General features: G+C 43.7%; 1 protein-coding gene across 5 annotated transcripts in view; it reads left to right on the forward strand.

The window, feature by feature from the left end:
* PPARGC1B (PPARG coactivator 1 beta) overlaps positions 1-22,683 on the forward strand; it is a 104,764-nt gene that overhangs the window by 1,677 nt on the left and 80,404 nt on the right. The window lies entirely within an intron of this gene.

Below are 22,683 nucleotides of genomic sequence, written 5' to 3' on the forward strand. Positions count from 1 at the left end.
ACTTGGTGACGATGTCCCTGGCTTTGCCGTATTCCGTGCATGTTGTGTCGTTCTACTGTCAGTTTCATAACTGCACCTCAGAGTAGTGGTTACAAAACCGAGCTGTACTGGGCATGTGTGTGGTGCAGCCTGCTCCAGGCTATTCTAAGCAGTGACATCCTGCTTTATTGACCTCTATAATGGATGGGGACTTGACTGCAGCAGCATGGTCCAGGTACAATTGTAACCCATCTGGATTGATCAGGCCCTCAAGTTAATGCTTGATGATGTGTAACGCTCAGACCACATATGCGTAACGTTTGGACCAATTCGTAGGATGTTGCTTTTAGCATGAAGTAGTTCTGGATGTGCGCAAACATCAACATAAACCCTGGGGACTGCGCGTTGGTGGTGGGTGTATGTTATTTATGCCCCCATCTGTATAGGTTGCTATAAGGACACATTTTGTATGTTTTATTTCTACGGATCTACTGTCCGTAAAGCCGTTTTTATGCAGATATGTACACAAATGTTCCCTATAGTTTACCTTTTATATTGCAGTCCATATAGTGCCTGTTCTATTTATCAGTGTGTTTAATGTATGGACTACTATTTTAATAGCCGTGGTTGAAATATAAATCAAGGATGCCCACGTTAGTCTTTGTTCATGGGTTCCGTCAGACCTTTCCGTCAGAGGGACCCATGAACGGAAACCATAGCACTCCGTTTGCATTACTATTGATTTCAATGGTAAGGCTTCCGTTGCTAATGGTTTCAGTTTGTCTCCGTTCCATAAGGTTTCCGTTTTTTTTTTTTTTGTGGAATCAATAGCTGTCGACTGCGCTATTGATTGTGCCGAAAAAACGGAAACCTTATGGAATTGAGACAAACGGAAACCATTATCAACGGAAGCCTTACCATTTAACTCAATAGTAATGCAAACAGAGTGCTATGGTTTCCATTTGGTTTCCATTCATGGGTTCCCTTGATGGAAAGGTCTGACGGAACCCATGAACAAAGACTAACGTGTACATCCTTTATGTCTACCACGGCTATTAAAATGGTATTCTATATACTCTAGTATTCCACTTTACTCTAGGAGCCAGTCTGATGATTTTTTTTAGTACTTGGAAGAGTAAGACCTAGAAGAACTTCCATAGACATCAGTAGCAGACTCCTCTAAAAGTTCGGAGCCGGTAGCAGTTTTCTATGCATGTTGACTGGCTACCTGGCTCCTAGTATTAGATTGGTTTCTTGGCTTTCATTCATTGCCGAAATTAGTCAAATGACTGGCTGACAAATATACCGTTGGCTAATGATGGCCCAAATAGATAGGCCATTGGTCCTTCATTACCAGGAATAAGTTCCTCCATTAGCATGCACCCTAAAGCTGTGAGAATAACGGGTAATAGCTGCTGGCCGAACAATTAGGCTGGGTTCACACGACCATGTTACGTCCGTAATGGACGGAACGTATTTCGGCCGCAAGTCCCGGACGGAACACACTGCAGGGAGCCGGGCGCCTAGCATCATAGTTATGTACGGCGCTAGGAGTCCCTGCCTCTCCGTGGAACTACTGTCCCGTACTTTAATCATGTTTTCAGTACGGGACAGTTTTCCTGCAGCGAGGCAGGGACTCCTAGCGTCGTACATAACTATGATGCTAGGAGCCCGGCTCCCTGCAGTGTGTTCGGTCCGGGTCTTGCGGCCCAAATACGTTCCGTCCATTAGGGACATAACATGGTCGTGTGAACCCAGCCTTTAAAGGGTTTGTGCAGATTTTCCTCAATGGATTTTATTGCAGAAATCCACAGCGTATTACAGTAGCAGAATGGAGGATAATTCAACAAATCTAATGCATACGCTGCGGAACAAATATGCGGAAATTCACTTGCGGTGTGGATTCTCAATCTGCGTGTCAGGTTCTCTTGCGAAAACGCTGCAAAATTTCCACACCGAAAATCTGGTTGAAAATTGTGATAAATTTGCCACAATTTCTATCTGGTCATGTTTTATCCTGTCTAAATTTGGGACACCAGTAACAATTCTGACCCCAAGGACAGTTTGTTGTAAAAGATTGTATATGCAGAATAAATCACATTTAATCACCCTTCATGAGGTTTTGTGGGTATGGGGAAACAAATAACATTTCATCACTGAAATCTGTCCGACAAAGAAGAAATGTCACAATGTAACACAAATTGGGCAATATTGTGTGTCTGCCTTTCCAATAATGGACCACTCCCTCCATTCAAAGATTATGGTGAGCAAAGGTTATGGAGTATATTGTGAAGTGATAAATCTCATAAACTTCAGTAGTACTATAAAACCTTAAGAACTGGATTCGATTACTGCACGCTGAAATGGGGATTAGCCGGGCATTGCCAGTAGAATCTACTACCGGTTCGCTTGAAGGCATCCTTATTTGATAGTATGGCATCTATGGGGTTAAAGTGCGGTCATTTCCGCCACATGTGTTAGAATATGTAAGCGTTGTGAATCCAGCAATTTCTATACAATGTTTATTTCATTTCTATATGTGGCGCATTTTGTGTAGGCCCCAAGCATGTCGTTTATTGCTTCTCAGCCCCACAGGCTATAGTTACGTGAAATAAGATTAGAAATCGAGTGGAAATCTAACCCGGTATGTTAATCCCTTCACTGGTCTGGCTCAATGGATGTTGCAAAAGTGATTAAATAGTCTAAGCCACCTGGTAAAATATTATCCAGCCAGCATATAAGTGTGGCCAGCAGTTGGTTGGTACTGCCTAGGTGCAAGTGTCATGAGGCAGGAGTGGTGTGTGCTGCTGCTTGCGGTGAAAGTCTATGTAGTCTCTGATGCAACTGTGTGTAAGGCTTCCTAGAGCAGTCACATGCCTTGCTGTTGTAAATTATAAATGGAAGGCGTATGCCCTGACTGCTGCTGACGTCCCACATTACTACCTCACCAGCCCCCTCTACACCCGCCTCCCACCGGCCTCCTCCTTACTACTCTCTGATATGTGAATGGAGGCTGCTAGAGCAAAGTCTGCTTGACGCATGTTTCTCTCAGTGACATGAAGGACATGAGCAGTGTTTCCTCCTGACTGTCTCTTCCTTTCTCACATGTGCTCTGTAGTGCAGAACGAGTAATTTTAGTAAGGCTTTTCTAGGCCTCAAATTTTTTTAACTGGCAAATATGTGAGACAATTTTTTAAATTGTAGACTTTTTAGCTGGCGCTGAACAATTTTAGTTTGTTTTTGGAACCTGATAAAAACAACACCCCCCCCCCCCCCTCAAAATTCTTAGTAGACTTTATTGAAGACAAACTGAGCTGTTCTAGAAGAATTTGTATGAAACGGTTTTACAACTTCTGGTTTACAAGAGTCGCGATGACTTTGAGTTTTCTTACAGGCGCATAAATCCACCTTGTGAACATATATGGCACTATCTTGCAGGTTATTAGGCGTGTTTACACCTGCAATTCACTGTAGTTGCCCAGATGCCATTACACTACAATCTGTATTCTTCGCCTCGAATAAGTGCTCATGTTTTCAGACTAGAAATTGACTCTGCTAACCTTCAGTACTCGTAATTTACCTCGGTGGCGTAGAGTTCATTGAGAACTGATAAAACCGTACATATTCCAGAGGGCAGGAGCGCACATTTATCAGGAGTTAGATACCACCGTGCTAGTCATTTGGACATAGTATCAACCCTTTTAATTACTTTACAAGTAGGGTAGAGATAATGCAGACCTGCGGGCGCTGGTTAACCTATAACTGAATTGGAGTATAAGCCTTATACGTCTGCTGAAGGGATTTACATTGTGTTTTATAAATCTCCGTGGAGTTTATTAGTGGGGGGCTGGGAATTCAGGGATTATTATTCAGCTTGTTATTAAATAGTTCACCACATAGATGTTGCCTTGTATTCCGTAAGTGGTTTCTGCATATATCATGGAAAGCTGGTTATGGTTGACGTTGCCGTGCTTTGCATATCGAGGGCTTCTATAGGATCGTGCGAGTCTGTGATACCTGAATTTGTTTACTTGGAATGAAGGGCATGTACTTCCAAATTCTATATGGTGGTTATGATGGATACCTAATTTAGGCCTCGTGCACACATCGGTGACCCTTTTATACGGCTGAAAAACACGCTCTGCTCCCCGGATGACTTTTGTGTGCAGTCCGTTTTTTTTAACAGACCATTGAATAGAATGGGCGAGACTGATCCATAAAAACTGAAAGGAATAGGACATTCTCTGAGTTTTTGTGTATCGGGCATACTGATCCGCGAAAAAATACTTGTGTGTGGCCCCATAGAAATGAAAGGAACAGTGTGCTATTCGGAGAGAAAAAAAAACCAACAACTGATAACACATTGAAGAAAATATCTGATGTGTACTAGGTATAAGCAATATATAGTGACTTGAATTAAAATTGTTTCTAAAGGTTGGGCAACTGCTGCAATGTAAGCACTAGTACCCGGCAGCTTGTGGGATATGCCCAGTCCTGCCACAATGCCTTTTTCATTTATTTCCTGTTGAGTAGATGCACGTAGAATAGATCAACATGCAGAAAGACTACCGTATTTTCCGGACTATAAGGCGCACCGGATTATAAGGCGCACTTTCTATGAGCGCCTTGTAAGCAATCATGTTTCATATATAAGGCGCACTGGATTATAAGGCGCAGCACATTACCGTTAAATAAACCATTGCTCAGACTGCAAGTCAAAATTTATTACACTTTTTAACAATAACTTGCAACTGGTTCAGCTGTAATTGCAAATCAAAACGTTAAGGGTATGTGCACACACACTAATTACGTCCGTAATTGACGGACGTATTTCGGCCGCAAGTCCCGGACCGAACAGTGCAAGGAGCCGGGCTCCTAGCATCATACTTATGTACGACGCTAGGAGTCCCTGCCTCGCTGCAGGACAACTGTCCCGTACTGTAAACATGATTATACTACGGGACAGTTGTCCTGCAGCAAGGCAGGGACTCCTAGCGTCGTACATAAGTATGATGCTAGGAGCCCGGCTCCTTGCACTGTGTTCGGTCCGGGACTTGCGGCCGAAATACGTCCGTCAATTACGGACGTAATTAGTGTGTGTGCACATACCCTTACCGTACTTTTTCAGTTCATTCCTCCACCAGAAATCCATCAAATCCGTCATCTTCAGTGTCGGAGTTGAACAGTTGGGCGATTTCGGCATCAAGCATGGGGTCCTCCTCTTCATTATCCGAGTCGGTTTCGTTGCTGCTGCTAGGCTCTTCAGTGGTGATTCCAGCCTTCCTGAAAGCTCGGATGACACTGGAGACTGATACATTCTTCCAGGCATCCACGATCCACTGGCACATAGTGGCATAACTCGCACGGCGTTGCCTCCCTGTTTTGGTGAATGTGTGGTCACCTTCTGTCATCCAATGCTCCCATGCAGCTCGCAATTTAACTTTAAATGACCTGTTGATGCTGATATCTAGCGGCTGGAGCTCTTTGGTTAATCCACCAGGGATGACAGCAAGCTCCGAATTAGTTTTCTTCACTTGGGCTTTGACAGTATCGGTCAAGTGGGCGCGCATCGAGTCACAGACCAATAGGGATGGGGATTTGTGAAAAAAGCCACCCGGTCTCTTGACGTAGACCTCCCTCAGCCACTCACTCATCTTCTCCTCATCCATCCAGCCCTTTGGGTTAGCCTTAATGATGACACCAGCAGGAAAATTTTCTTTAGGCAAAGTCTTCCTCTTGAAAATTACCATGGGTGGTAGTTTCTGGCCATTAGCCTGACAAGCGAGAACTACAGTGAAAGATGACTTCTCATTTCCTGTGGTACGTATAGATATCGTACTGGTCCCTGTTTTCTCAACAGTACGGTTTACGGGGATATCGAAAGTGAGGGGAACCTCATCCATGTTAATAATGTGTTCTGGCTGGATATTCTTTTCATTTATCTTGGTTATGCAGTAGGTGCGGAAAATGGCCAGCTTCTCTTCATAATCCTTTGGTAATTGCTGGCACACAGTAGTTCTGGTGCGAATGGAGAGATGACGCCTTTGCATGAAACGAAAGCACCATGAAGGACCTCCTCGAAAGTCCTTGATCTCCATGTCACGTGCTAAAGCAGTGGCTTTGAGTCTAATAGAGACAGTGGAGACGCTTCTACATGCGTTTCTCTGTTCCATAACCCACTGTTCTATTTTGTCCTCCAACTGTGGCCACCTTGCTTTGTTTCCTCGGAAACTCAGTTTGGTCTTCTTTACTTGGCGGAGGTCATCTTCTTGTTTTCTCCACTTACGCACCATGGATTCATTAATGTTGAATTCTCTTGCAGCTGCCCTATTTCCATGCTCTACTGCATAACTTATAGCTTTAAGCTTGAAACCTGCATCATAAGCATGTCTCTTAACAGGAGGCATTTTTTGGGGTAGTGGGTATAGTTAACGCTAAAGCAAAGATATATTGCAAGGATCCTACAGAGCTGTAAGTATCACTCAGTGTGGCTCCTGATTACGGTGGCCGTAATGCTCAATCCATTTATGGATACTGTAAAAACCCAAGTGAAGAATAAATTCATAGGCGCACGGGGGGGAGGAGCATGGTGTGTGCTGTGGTATGCCGCCGCCGACCCCTGCCGCCCACGATAGAGGTAAAGGATCCTGTATGAACCCCTCTCTTTACTGTCGGGTTCATATATAAGGCGCACCGGATTATAAGGCGCACTTTCTATTTCTGAGAAATTCTCAACATTTTATGTGCGCCTTATAGTCCGGAAAATACGGTAAGTAATTTTCACCATCTCCATGTAATTGGCAGCACCACCAGCCTCCTGCTGCTTGCTTCACAGAATGTGACAAAACTGCAGAGATTTATTAGACTCCTGAACGGATGGAAATTGCCACATTTTTCTGCGTTGCTTATGACATGATTACTATTTCTAATTCAATTTATAGCTCCTGTGAGCATGTTTTTTTAAAAAAAAAAAAAAAAACAACCAAAAACCCGTGCCTGGCAATGTACCCTGTAAACCGTATCTTGGGTTGACTGAAAATATCTTGGAACACATGCCAAAAGCAAATATAATGACTCCCTCTCGACCATGAACCGAACCCCCCCGGTTTATGTGTTCGAAAACCTAGTGCTGGGTCAGGGCTACCGTCTACCTGAGTAATTCTTTCTTATTTTGCTTCAGTGCCCTGACTGTGGAAGGCATCTGATGGCTTAATACATAATGGTAATAGGTGATGTAATTGGATAAAGGGGTTCCTGATCGTACCATTGCGTCCCGTCTATGCACGGTTGGCTGTGACAGAGTGCTGCATATCCGGCGGGGGCTGTGAGCTCTGCACATGTCACTTATGTTGGAGTCGTCCAGTCAGTCTCTCTCTTGTTTATTATTAAAGCGTTGGTTAAAATGTCACAAGCAGGAACCACATGAGAAACAAATCGTCGTCTATAAATAAAATGCTCCACAAAGGCACATAATATATCACTGATGTAACCGTACGGGAGCAGAGTATTTATTTAGAGAGATATCACAATAAGGGCTCATTCAGACAATCGTGAATAACGTCCGTGGGCTGCGCAGGGAAATCACACGCAGCACACGGACCCATTGATTTCAATGGGGCCGTTTACACATGCAGGAGTTTTCACGCAGCGTGAGTCCGTTGCGTAAAACTCACTGCATGTCCTATATTGGAGCGTTTTTCACGCACCTATCGCCCATTGAAGTCAATGGGTGCGTGACAGTCACGCACCGCACACAGATGCACATCCGTGTGTGATTTACTCATCAATTCAATCGAAAATGAGAAAAAAAAATTATGTGCTTTGCGAGTGCGTGAATAACGGATGAGATTTATGTGCGTGAAAAATGCTGAATGTAGCCTAAGTCTCTGTTCACATCTGCGTTGGGGTCCCGTTCTGACATTCCGTCTGAGCTTTCCGTCAGAACGGGACCCTAAACAGACACAAACTGACAAACAGAAACCAGAGGTTTCCATCATCATTGATTTCAATGGTGACGGATCCGGTGCCCACGGTTTCCGTTTTGTCTGTTGTGCACCGGACCCATCGTTTTGCCGGAAGCAATAGTGTAGTCAACTATGCTATTGCTTCCGGCAAAAACTACAGGTCCGGTGCACAACAGAGACAAACTGAAACCGTGGGCATCGGATCCGTCACCATTGAAATCAATGGTGATTGAAACGGCATGTCAGTTTGTGTGTGATGGAAAGCTCAGACGGAATGTCCGAACGAGACCCCAACGCAGATGTGAACCGAGCCACATGCACACTAGCAACCAATACCGTCCTGTAAGGCCTTATTCACACAAACGTATTTCACATCTAATAACTGACCACACACTGACCAATGCAATTCAATGGGGCTATCTTCAACTCTGTGTTTTTCACTGAGCTTGTCCGTTGCGTGAAACTCGCTGCATGTCTTATTCTGGTCCGTGTTTGCAGGTGAGACTTGCGTGAAAAAAACGGACAGCACATGGACGGCATCCATGTGCTAAAGTTGCTAAAGAAATGCAGAGAAAAAAAAATAAAAGTAATACTCGAGTGCTTGCAGAGGAGAAACCTGAACGTGAAAAACGGATGATGCACGGAAACCATCCTGACGCAACACAAACAGTCACGTGCATGAAAAACAGCCCGTTATTTGCGGATGCAAATCGGACATGCTTGTGTGAATAAGGCCTTACAATTTTTCATTCCTTAACGCTTCTTGTAGTGAATGGTCTGTGTATATACATGTAGGACTGGGGATTTATTCCTACAGCCAATCTTAGTCATAGACCTCCTATAATGAGAGGCAACTTCACTTTTCAATGTTAATGTTTTGGAGGCTTGGGGAGATGAGATTAGCCAGACATCTCTGGTGCTTCTTATATTGAGAGAAAAACAATCCAACCCGCCCAATTCTCTCCCCCCAAAATGGTTGACATTGGGTGCAATTTGAGAGAACTTATGACCAATAATTAGTGTCCTTGACAGCCTTCATCTAACCATTAGATGGCTCATTGGAGAGAGGGAACTAAGGCCTCATGCCCACTTCAGTGTTTTTCTTCAGGGTGCTAGCTGTTTTTCTGACGGCTAGCACCCTGACCCATTCATTTCAATGGGGCCATGCACACTTCAGTTTTTTTGACGGTCCCGTTGCTCCATTCCGATCCAAAGTAGAGCATGTCCTACTTTGGTCCGAGATTCCTTGACCGTGAGGCCCATGCAAGTCAATGGGGCCATCAAAAAAAACTAAAGGCACACGGAAGGCATCTGTGTGTGACGGAGCCGTTGCCTAGCAACGTCCGGGCGGGTAGAAATACATTAGATATATTACAATAATCGGCAGCCACTTGTCTCTATCAATCACTGATAGAGAAAAGAGGCTGCTGATATAAAATAAAAAGCCATTCATACGTACCCCGGTCGGTTGTCTTGGTGACGAGTCCCTCTTCTTCCTCCAGTCCGACCTTCCTGTATGACGCGGCAGCCTGTGATTGGCTGCAGAGGCCGTCACGTGGCATGAAGCGTCATCCCTGGAGGCCGGCCTTCTGACGTCATCCTGACGTGCGTGACCGCCACTACAGCCTGTGATTGGCTGCAACGGTGACATTGATGTAACGTAATCCCTGGAGGCCGGATAGCAGGAAAGTAAGTATGAACTAATTTTTTTAATTTCATTAAAATTGTATTTTCCCAGCGCCGAGTATGGTACTGTCCAGGGCGCTGAAAAAGTTACCGCCGATCAGTGCAGCCCATTAACTCTTTCAGCACGCTGGACAGTACCATTCTCGGCGCTCGGAAACGGAAACACGGAGTGCACACGGGAGTGTACACGGCCGCTAAAACGGGCACACGGATCCGTCAAAAACGGCCGTGAAAACGGTGTGGGAAGTGTGCACGAGGCCTAAGGCTGGATTCACACCAGCATGTTCCGTCCGTAATGGACGGAACGTATTTCGTCCGCAAGTCCCGGACCGACCACACTGCAGGGAGGCTGGCTCCTAGCATCATAGTTATGTACGATGCTAGGAGTCCCTGCCTCTCCGTGGAACTACTGTCCCGTACTGAAAACATGATTACAGTACGGGACAGTTATCCCGCAGCGAGGCAGGGACTCCTAGCGTAGTACATAGGACTGAACATGCTCGTGTGAATCCAGCCTTAGGCACAAGGATCTCATGTGGGAACATAGGAGCAGGCATGTTTGGATCTGTCCTCCACCCCCCGCCGACGTCTATAGGGCTGTCCAATGGACAACCTGTCCCTCCCAAGTGTGGCTGCAGCATAATCGCTACTTGTGAACCCAGCCTACACGTGACCTGTTTATAAGACCATGACCATTTTATCAACCAGTGACTGAACCTTGCATGGCACGTTTCTTTCTTGAAGCCCAGTGCCAACTGCTCTCAGACAAAGGGTAGAACTGGTGTATGCAAGTCTAGATATGCTATTGACACTAGATTACTAACTGCAGCTTTCGTCCTGATGTCTGCACATTTTAATCAGCGTCCCTGGAAATGTTGAATATTTCTCGGAAGACCTGCGACCGGTAAACTACGAGCTGATGCTTTCACAATGAACTGCTTGACATTTCAGCAAATGTGTTCTTTTTAAGGCTTGAAAGTGGAGAGTGTACTTGGAGAACGCCGAATGATTTTGAACTTTGCGAAGACTTTCAGAATCCTCTTAAACAACCTTTGGTAACATAATTGGAATTGGCACAGTGTAGGAAAAGATTTCTAACATTTGCTGCAATTCTTGAACTTTGCCACCTGTAACTATAAAACATGTTTTCAAGGCATTTTATGAAAGTTCTATTTGGTAACATATTCGTTTCTATTTGCTTACTGTAATGTAACAGCCTTTGTTACTTTGTCTCTTTACGATGGTCACAGTTCTTGGCTTCTGGGTGGTGCTATTTTGCCGATGCCCGTTGGAGATTCAATACGACAATATAACAGATCATCATCCAAACTGTTTTATATAATTAGTACTAACGTAATAGTGTGTACTCTGTTTCTGTCCAATTCTGGGAGAATCCGTTAAATATAACTTGTCATTAATCATCTCCACCAGAAATGCGTTTTGCAACAATTAGGATGAGTATTTTATAACTGACAGGAGATGTTTTTCAGAAGTCTCAGTTGTAAGGGTTCATTCAGATGGGCATGTAAGTCGTCCGTGTGACGGCCATTAAAACAACTACGGTCACACAGACGCGTGTATTTCAATGGGTCCGTCGACACGACCGTTGTTCCAACAGTGTGTATGAAGGGTCCGTGGAAAAAATAGGACACGTCCTATCTTCCTGCGTTTTCACGCATCCCTCCATAGACTAGTCTATGGGGGATCCGTGATGACGCGAAACAGCACGGGTAAACTTTGGACGTGGAAAAAAAGTAGTTTTTCACATGCGAGGTTGTCCATGCTCGTGTGAATGTAGCATAAGAGTATACTGGCCGGAGTAAATATAGTGCTGTAATTCTTCTATCGAGCTCCAATAGGAGTGTAATAATTTACTAAGTTTCCCTATTGAATTTTGATGTACCCCAGAGTGTCAACATTTTTCCTTTTATCCTAAAATATATACATGCGTTTGAGAATATTATAATTTTTTTTTAATGTATGTATTCGGGCCTGATAGCATCTCCGTTAGGGGCCTCCCTCACAGATCCGGCCAAAATTACCAGAAACCACGGGCACCATGATGGAAACCCGACGGAGCCCATTAAAGCTAATGGGTTCCGTTTTCGACTATGCTGTCAGTCATTCAACTAAATCTGAGCTTCCGGTTATTTAATCGTTCTGCTCCTCTGACCGAGCAGAACAGAAACCTGGACGCAGATGTGATGGGGGCCCTTAAGCAATTTTTAGGTTAAAGGGGCCATACACTAATGATTTTAATCGGCAGAACAAGTTTAGAGAATTGTGGTCCTTTTGATCATCTATTTTTTTTCGTGCATCAGACGATCATGTTCAACAACGAGCAACTCATGAAATCTGCCTTGATCTCTATATGATGCGTTTTAGTTTTTACAGTCGTTTGTTGTTGAAACACCACAGAAACCGTACTTTCATACAACTAATCTGTAAAAAGCATGAGCAAAAAATTACGACATTTAATTTGTTCACAACCGGACAAAAGTGTAGTCTGAGACAAATTTCTCCCCGCAAAACGGCCGCAAACACGCGTTCATTTGCTGGGTATGGCCAAGCTGACATCAGTTAGTTTGTATACATTTTCCTTCCTCTGAAAGATTTTATGTCGATTTCCGCAGGTTTCCATCTTTACGTCCAGAAATCGTTGCCAATTGACATTGACCAACTACGCATGATGAGTCTGCATTCGGTTGGCCGTTCAAAATCACTACTGTATGGCCAGCTTAAGATTGTATGATTCCATAGGATGTACCCCTGGAGATCCGGGGTGGGTTGCTCAGAATAAATACAGAAGCAGCTATTGTGATCTGTTCACTCATAGGGTATGTTCACAGGGCTTATTTTCAGCCAGTTTTCACCCTGAACGCCTCCAAACATCTGCCCATTGATTTCAATGGGGAAAACGGCGTTTCGTTCCGATGGGGTTTTTTTTTTCACAATCCCGTCGAAACGCCCCGTAAAAAAAGAAGTGTGTGTCACTTCTTTAGCTGTTTTTGGAGCAGTTTTTCATTGTGTCAATAGAAAAACACCTTCAAAAACGGCCACAAAACACAGATCAAAAAACGGCTGACAATCGCAGGCTGTTTTCCCTTGAAAACGGCTCTGTATTTTACAGCTGTTTTTTGTTTCGCGTGTGAACATACCCTTATTATTTTTTGGTACGTTTTGGACACTGTTTTCAGATTATTTTTTTGTATCGTATGTGGTTCTAGCCAGATTAATTCAGATACAACTCCCAACATGGTATAAAACGCCCACAATATTCCTACTAAATGATCTAAACGCCCCCTTAGGCTCAATTCAGACACTATATTTACTCACGTTTTTGTTTTTTTTTTTTTTTTTTTTTTTTTTTTCCCAAACAAGTTTCGGCCTGATGTTAATTTAAAGTCTATAGGAAAACACGAGAGCCTACATACAGAGTTTGGTTTTTTTTTTTGTCATTTTTTGGGTTAGTGGCATTTCTTTTCTCTCCCAAAAAGCAGCATGTTCTGGTTGTAGTGTTTTTTGTTTTTGTTTTCCACTGCATTACCTATAGGACTACAAAAACACCACACACAAAAAAAAAAAAAAAAATGCATGTACAAAATATCACTTGATAAAAAGTTTCCAAAATTGCATGTCAAAAATGCCATAAAGACTCTGAAAAATGTATGTGAAGGAGGCCTAAGGGTGTAAGGTGCAGCCCCTCGTGTATTAAAATACAACTACAATTAGCCACACCCACCCACCCACCGAGCATTGAAGTATTTGAGGCTTTGTCCTGCTTACATGTTTGAGATAACTCAGTGTAGCAGTCTTTCAGCTCCATAATCCGTGTTTATCTGGAACTATGTATATTGTTACTATAAACACTGCAAAATGGAGACTATGCAGGAGAGTGCCGCAGTTGTAACATGTCTAGCATCCTGCTGGGCAGTGTAGTATGTGAATAACGTTGTCTTAGGGCCCCATGCACGACCGTAAAACTGCGGACCGTAACACGGTCCGCAGTTTTACAGATCCATTCGGTTCTATTGCCCGAGGACACCTTTTCTGTATCGCTACGGATGGGTGTCCGTGCCGTAGAACCGTGCTGGGGATTATGGAGCATGTCCGCTTTTTCGTGTTTTACGGGCCCTGCTCCCATACTTTTGTATGGGAGCACAGCCCAAAAATGTGGACGGCCGTGCCCGGTATCGTGGGCCGAAATTATGGGCATGGTCGTGTGCATGGGGCCTCACAAACGCTAGTTTCAAAGGTGACCACCCCTGATGGCAGGCCTAACAGGGTCTATAGGGATTGCTACCCAGTTTTCCACAGATGAAAAAACTGCATATAAACCTTGTTATACACCGTAACCTCCTCCCTCCTGTTCTTTCTCTTACTGCCTTGCCTATGCTATGGTGATTCTGACATCTTTATGAAGCGCGGAGCTCATGATGAACAATGCTAAAGTACTCTGAGAATTATTCTTTTTAAATTTAAAGTTTATTTTTAGTATGACCTAGCGCAGCCTCTGGTGTCCTTCAGACATGTCTCCTTAAAGGGGTTGTCCACTACCGGACAACTGATGACCTGTCGGACCCCCACAGTTCATGTACTGATGACCTATCCGATGGATAGGTCATCAGTTGTCCGGTAGCGGACAGCCCCTTTAATGGATATATGTTCTCTAATGGTCTCTAGTTTAGGACAAATACAACCCTTATCAGATTTTTCTGTGGCAACTTGTCTAAAAGCAGTAACCGTGCTATTCAAACAACCTAGATATGTTTTAAGTGTGATGATTCCGCATGATTAGTGCCATACAATGCCGCTATTGCATTAAATAAATCATATGGGTACTAGTAATTGTAAATGGCAGCATGGGTGTGGATGTACACGGTGTACCAATTTCTTCCTAATGTAATAAATGAAGTTTTGATGACAAGCGATTGCAGCGATACCCCTTTCATTCCTGGTAACTATTCATGTGCTGAATGAAGTTCAGAGAAGCGAGACCTTGATGTTGGTTTAGGAGGAAGCCAGCAAGTTATTCACTAGTTATCTGGTAATCTATCTCATAGAACCCCGAGACAAGCCTGTTTCCCTGCCATGTAAGCCTTATTGCTTCCTTCTATATGATCTACGCAAGGCCACAGGCTAATGAAAGCTAATAATCTATCATGCGCTATGTTTAACTTTTTGGCCCCTAAAGGCTATAGGCACTGGGAACGACCTTGGTGAAATAAAATGTAGGTTATTCATTGAAAGCACAAGGGCAGCCAAGCATTTAACAAGATTGGTTCCCAGTATCCCCCCTGGAGACCCTTTGGTGCTTTTTCATTTCCTGTAGATCATTAATGAAGACTTGAGAGGGTGTCACAGGCGAGAGCACAGGTGCTGGCTGGAGCTGAACAGCCTCATATACCTGTAGGGTGGATGTGCTGTGTATGCAAACCAAGCTTCCTGACTGTCTGTCTTCTAATGTCACTAGTGGCGTTCATATGAGGAAGTAGTGCTGCACGTACGCTGTGTATTTTCACCAAACCGCAGCAGACAAACCATACTGAACTCTGGATTATTATACTGTACGCTGAAAAAAGCAAGTCTAACCCTTCACTGCTGTTCTAATTCTATCCTACGCCTTCTCGCTCACATGAGTCCCCATCCTACGCGCACACACATTTTAAAAGCTGCAGCTCCAAACGGGAGAGATGTGCCTACTCTTCCATCAACATTCCTGGCGGGAATTTGACCGTTGCATATTTTTACATTTGACATAATTTGCCAGAATAAAGAATTCTATTAAGGGGATGAGTGTTTTTTTTTTAAATGGTTTTTGATGCGCCTTTAGGCATTCTCGATAAGGGCAATGTCTAGGTTACCTCAGGTGCAGCTACACAGACATGAACAGAGCAGGTGTTCTGTCAAAACCTACAGCCCTTGTGGTATAATAAACTGGTCTTATTCAGCACCTATCGATACCAGGACCATAGTCTATCTAGTTAGAGGAAAAGATTTATCAATGCAATATTGGCAGTTTTCTAGGATAGTTAAAAAAAAAAGGCGAGAAAAAGGAATGTGGCTTTCGAGGTACATTAAGTGAGACTATTTACATCAGCGTTCTGTGTTTCTATTCTGCTCGGTCATAGGAGCAGAAAGAAAATACCGGAAGTGGTGGATTTGTCACGTGACTGACACCAATGTCACCCACCGGAATACATTGACTTTAAAGTGTTCTGTCGGGTTTCAGTCATGGTGTCCATCATCCTGCCAGACAAATTAGCGATGCATGTTGCGCTGCTTTGTCTGGCAAAAACTGAATCTACAAATAAGGCCCCTAACGGAGCCTCCACAGATGTGAACACAGCCTTAACGTGAATACAACCCAGCAATATTCAGTTGCTGCGGACATAACCCGTACCTGTGAAGGAATGTGTTGGACGTTTACACGTGGTATTCCAGTATTAGTCAGAAGTACCTTTGTTTGGTCCTTGTGATTATTGCCATAATTAAAATTAGTTTTTCCTCACTAATCAGGAAAGTTACTATGACCTCTAAATCCACTTCAACCATCAAAACTGTTCCTATGCTTCACAACTTGAAGTTTACAAGTCACATGGAATATGGGGCCAGTGGAGTCCACGGCTCCACTCTGCAACTTGGAATGGTATTCCACCAATATCCAGATATCCAGACATACATATGCGAAAAAGTTGTCTACTGTTTTTATGCTTGGTGAGAACTAAAAACGATGTTTTAAGATAAACTCGGGTGCCTCTGAAACTCTTGTTTTAATGTCCTGAACATAGCTACTCCCCTTGAGGTCAACCACATAAGTGTATTCCATTGATCCTACAGATCTTAGAACCGGATTGTTGAGTGTAAGGGTTTTTTCACACGGCTTATTTTCAGCCGTTTTTCGGGCTGTAAACGCCCCGAAAAATGACTGGAATTACGGAGGCTGAATGCCTCCAAACATTGATTCTAATGGAAAAAATGGTGTTCCATTAAAAAAACGCCCCGTAAAAAGTGCGTGTCCCTTGTTGAGCCGTTTTTGGAGAAGTGTTTCACTGTCTCAATAGAAAAACAGCTCCAAAAATGGACGTCTAAAACGCCTGATGCATAAACGTCTGTAAATCAGTGGCGGTTTTCCCTTGAAAACCGCCCCGTATTTTACATCCGTTTTTTGTTTATCATGTGAACATACCCTAATGGGTGGGCTGCTATTTTAATTGTCATTAAATTATGGAACATTGCAAACCCATCTGTCACAAAGCACGAGTTTTTTTTTCTCCCGTGACTATATGGATGGCGTGTCAAATATTCAGTTCCATTGCTTTGTATTTTTTCTCCTTTATGCAGATACACGTTGAATTACTGTTAAAGCAGAACAAAGCTCAATGCAGAATTTCCCCTACAAAACCCCCAGTGCAGAGAACTCGGGACATAAGGAGGGTGCGAGTGACTGCTTCCTTGTATGTGGTTTCTGAGAGCGCTAGGCCAGGATTTCCAGATTTAGATTGCGTTCCATTGCTGGCTGAAGTGCTGTGTGACAAGTCTTGTGACTCTGTATCAGACTGGAATGCATGAGAGGAGTTGTCTTCTCTTTGCTGCTCTGTTCAGCTGGGAGAGGGTTTTTTGCGATCTCCTTTTAAAGGCATGATTCCAACTGAAACCCTCCTGATGTTCTTGGGGAGGGCGACCACTCGCATCCTTCTGCTGTCTTCTTTTATAGCAGATTTGCAATTTAACCTCATTTGCTGGAAGTGGGAATTTGCATAAGGCCTCATGCACACATCCGTACAGCTGCTAATGACGGATTCATGAAACGGACCGCACACAGATGGCTTCCGTATGCAGTCTGTTGTTTCACGGACCAAATGAATGAAAAGGCCAAGACGGTTCGATCAGAAACGGACAGGAGAAGGACCTGTCCTATTTTTGACAGAACGGCCGCACAGTTCCGTTAAAACAGAAGTGTGCATGGCCCCATTAAAATTAATGGTCAGGGTGCTATCCGTTGAAGAAACTGATCGCACCCTGAAGATAAACACAAGTGGGCATGAGGCCTAATTGTTCTCTACTCTTCTCTCTAGCGTGTGTCTTTTAACGTATTCCGTTCCACGGCAGAGACACTATATGCAAGCAGTGCGGAGCTGCATGGACGTCACCAGCAGACCGTGATTTGCAGCAGTGCTTGGTATAGAAAGGAATGGGCAGCGTGGATACTATGCACTTTATGTACAGTCTATTCCATACCAAGTCTAATATAGTGACTTGTACACCTTTGTCATGTCCTTATTATAGAAAGCTTGTGAAATAGCATGAGTTGCTTCAGTGATACCTAGATGTCCACTTCCCAAATGGACTGTCATGGTAATTCTTAATAATGTACCAAAAATAGTCCCAAGGGCAAGGTAGAAGTGTGCATGACCAGGCTGGTAGCGCACATGCTAGTACTTCAGTTTTTTCATACAGACAGCTTTCGTTTGCTCTGGCTTGTGAAGCTATACTTGCCAATCGGCACCCATTGCCTTTGTTAGGCCCCCAACCTATGTCGAACCATTATAATGCCGCTATTTACCGTAGCGTTCTAGGGGTTAAACGTGATGGGAAGGTGACTATGTTTACCTTTTGTATGTGGTGGTTGCTGTCGTTCTGACCGGGACCGCAGCACAATTTCATAAAGTTTTTGAAGAACTACCATGCCCGCCCTATCTATATTCGGTTTAGGATAGTATTGTTTGTGTTAAATTTATATTGATTGAAAAAAAAAAAATTGCTGTTGTCTCGCCCCTTATTCGAATGGGGGGTAATTTTGGGCATGAGCTTATGGCTGAGTTAGTTTGTTTTTTCTAGTGTTAATAAAATATTTTGATATAAATATTTTTAATTGTTTAATAAAGAGGCCATAGACCATTTTTCCCACTTTTTAATCTTCGTTGTAATCTTATGGTTCCCTCTTCAGTCCAAATTATTGGATGTGGGTTAAGTGCCCATGCAATATAAACCTTGGTGGTGTGAGCGAATGGCAGAAAATGGAGTCAAGCTCTCAGCATAACCTTTTTATAAGTAATATTTGCTGTCCATTTCAACTCCTGATACGACTGATACCAGCGACAAATGGAGGATTAATATGTTCGTTTCACTTGCACATTACAATCCATATACACGTTCGTATCTGCAGAGCATTAAAATGGCCTACAAAGTGAGAAGCTGCATTGGCTGCTGGTACGGAATCATCCGACGTCATTGTAGCCTCCTTTATCTCTAAACCTAGTTCATGCCTGGAATGCTGAAAGCTTGTGTGATATCACAGCCTCTGCTTCACTGGTAAGTAATGGATAGTGAATCCTATTCCCGGAGGATGTGCGTCTCTTGCATACAGCTTTATTCCCTTTACTTTCCGTCATCATGTGACTGCTGTGCTCCTGTCAGGTGCATGATGTGAATGAAGATGAGGATATAGGCTGCGATCTCTTATCTATCCCTAAAAGCTCTGCTATTTGGTTGCCCAGGTGAATAAATCTCAAGCTCAGTCAGTGTGACAGATTTATGTTTAGCTGATGGCAGGGACATCTGGTCTAATGAGGGGATAACCTTTAAACCTCTTGTACTTGGGGGTACACGAGGACTGCTACTAAAAAGACCCAAATGATCACTAGGAGGATTTTGCAGGTCATCTCTAGGCAATTATTTAGCCTACACAACTCTTTCCTGCTGTGATCGATTTAACCGCTTGAGGACCGCCAACCGTATATATAGGGTGTGTGTTTGAGCTGGTTGCCTGAGCAATTGAGCAGCTGAATGTCTGGTGCCCAGCGGTGGTCAGCCACTGCAAGGGACCGTAAAGGGAAGACTTAAGTGGTTTTCACCTCTTCTGTTTTTTTTTTTTGTATTCACATACACCGCGCTCAACGAGTGCTGTGTATAGAATTGAGGCCGCTGCCTCTATTGGTCCGAGTGGTCATATGACTGGTCACTTGATCGCCGGGATACTTGTAGTAAGAGGCTGCTGCTGCGTCTAACTAGATTTGGCACAGCCCTAACGGTGACAATAGTCAGTAAGTTACAGTGGAAAAGTATAGTATATAAAAAAAAAAAATGCAACAAAAAAGCCCCCAACGGTCTTTTCTGGCATTTTGAGGGACAGGCCATATTAATAATAAAAAGTAAATTTAAGTATGATTGCATTTTTTGCCACCCCAAAAAAACTCTTCTCCCCTCGCCAATTATTTTCGTAATGCTCTCTGACCCAATTCCCCGAAAATAGACTTGTAATATAGCAAAATTTATGGTACACCATGACGATCACAAATAAAGCTTATTTTCGGTGAACGCTATATTAGCAGAAAATATTAGCTAAAAAGTCAAAAAGCATATTTTATTTAATATATATATTTAATTTTATTTTTTGAAACTAGAAGCCTAAAAAAGCAAACATTAAATGTATTTATAGAAATGATAGGAGAAAAAAACCTGCATTGATTCCGAAAAAAACATTGCAATAACCATGTCACTAGCTCTACAAATAAAAACATAATAGCCCTTTAACTGACGAGTGATTAAAATGGCTAAACGGTGCCTGGTCCTGAATATACACCTATATCTAAAGTCCTGAGGTCCCTACCATTTTTAGAATTTTATGTTCCATATTCTAATACAGATCAGTGTGGATAAACTCCTTAGTGTTCGCGATCTGATGGTCACAGCCCATAACTATACTTTTTATTGTAGTCCGTGGCATAGCTAGGTTCTCCAGCACCCGGGGCAAAGATTGTCTCCCCCCCCCCCCCCCCCCCCCAAACTTCTTTCCAGACACTTCCTCCCCCGTCGCCATGCTTGTTTTCTCTACCAATCAATGAGATGTAATGTTTTTTACTTTTTTTTTTTTTAATGTAAATTGAGCATAAAACCATTTGTACAGTTTACAAGCAATAGATTTATATAAGGGCGTTAACATAACAATGAATTAAAAGAAACTAGAGGTTAGTGTGCCTGACTAACAGTTTGTATAACTAAGGCTAATGTGACTATATGGTGACTTAATGAACAGCCTCCTCCTTGTAGATAGTGTCACACACACCCTCCCCTTATAGATAGTGGCCCTGGAAAAGCCCCTGACGTCACTGTCCATATATGGATAGTGATGTCAGGGGCTTCTACAGGAGCAAAATACCCGTGAAGAGCGTCGGCAACGCTTTGGCCGGGGATTCCCCCATACCTCCCAACTTTCAAGTATCACAAAGAGGGACAACCGAAGCGGTGCGCATAGCAACACCGTATAATGCCCCCATAGCTGCCACCATGCAGTGTAATGCCCCCATAGCTGCCACCATGCAGTGTAATGCCCCCATAGCTGCCACCATGCAGTGTAATGCCCCCATAGCTGCCACCATGCAGTGTAATGCCCCCATAGCTGCCACCATGCAGTGTAATGCCCCCATAGCTGCCACCATGCAGTGTAATGCCCCCATAGCTGCCACCAGTGCCCACATAGTGCCACACCAACCTTGAAGATCGTGCCACAGTCCATGTATATAGCGCTACCCCCCCCTTTAGATAGTGCTATTGGGGCTCCCTCTAGGAGCAGAATCCTCAGCTAGAGCATAGGCCGGGGATTCCGCTCCTAGATGCTACTGTTCATATATGGACAGTGACATCACTGATCTCACTATAACTAATATATATATATATAGTTATAAACCCCGGCCTATGCTCCAGAGGGACTCCGCCCGGGACATTTGGGAGGTATGATTCCTCTCCTGGAGGAGGAGCCTCTGAAGTCACTGTCCATATATGGATAGTGACGTCGGGGGGGGTTTCGCTCCAGGAGGAATATTTAATTGTACGAACAAAAACAATAGGTTGTCCTGGAATATTTAATTGTATCTGCACCCGGCGCACCACCCTACCTAGTTGCGCCCAGGGCACATGCCCCCTGACCCCACCCCTAGCTACGCCCCTGATTGTAGGGACTAACTAGGCGGGTTCGGCAATTGGTCAGTGGCACAGAGCTGGCAGCCAATAGCATCCAGAATAGGACTGTCACCTGTAGCTGTTATAACCTTTGCATTTTATTGTATAATCGGTTGATCTGTCCCACATTGCACGATCACTGCACCCAGTCCCATATCTGAGGTCGTCCTGCTTATATGTATTTCTGTTAGTGATGCAATACGTGAGGTTTAAATGACTGTTTTCCCTTCATTATAGTATTCTAAATCTATAAAGGGAAGGATGGGGGGGGGGGGTCTCCTCCCCCCCCCCCCCATTGCTGGGACAGGTGAGTACATTTTACAGGTGCTATAATCCAGTATCCCATGCTAGCTGTGTCCTGTACACACTAGCTATAGCACTTCATATACGTTCAGCGTTCAACCTCCAAGTGTTTGATCTAGTCAGTTGGCTATGCTCGCTGGAAACCGGATGCTTACAGCTCTTAATGGATTCCATTTCTGGAACCCTTTGTCTCCAGGGAAAGCTGCTTATTCATGCAGGTGAAATGGGTCATTTTATTCCATTACACACTGAACCCAACAAATAATTTGCAGGAATGAGGAATCCCCTGAACCTGCTTTGAACTATGTTATTTTTACTAAGAGGGGGGAGGGGGTTAACTTTTATGTATTTTCGTTCTGCATCATACTGATTTAAAGGAGCAGCTACTGTAGAGCATGTGGAGTACCTTGAAATCTGTGTCCACGTTATTTCCCTGTGTAAAATCATTTAATATTCAATTCAACGATTTTAGAATTTTCTTGGTCTCCTACACAAGCTGGCTGACCACTACTGATGACGACGATGGAAATGTCGCCCATCTTCCCATAGGGCTGAACAGCCCGTAAATCTTAATTTCCTTGTTATAGGGGTTTTTCCTCAACTTCCTTCCGTCTAAACTGTAGTGCTGCCATTTTAATCCTGAACCAGGAACATCAGAATGAAGAGTTTGGCGTTCTCCGATAAGGAGGATATTCTGGGTGACTTGTCCAGTAGTGGGGAGAATGAATCTGTCTGTTTAGGAGATTATGTTGAGCTATTGTTCTAAAGGGAGTCATCGGATTTAAGGTGA

Source organism: Rhinoderma darwinii, chromosome 3 (assembly GCF_050947455.1).
Source record: "Rhinoderma darwinii isolate aRhiDar2 chromosome 3, aRhiDar2.hap1, whole genome shotgun sequence".
Lineage (NCBI taxonomy): Eukaryota > Metazoa > Chordata > Amphibia > Anura > Rhinodermatidae > Rhinoderma > Rhinoderma darwinii.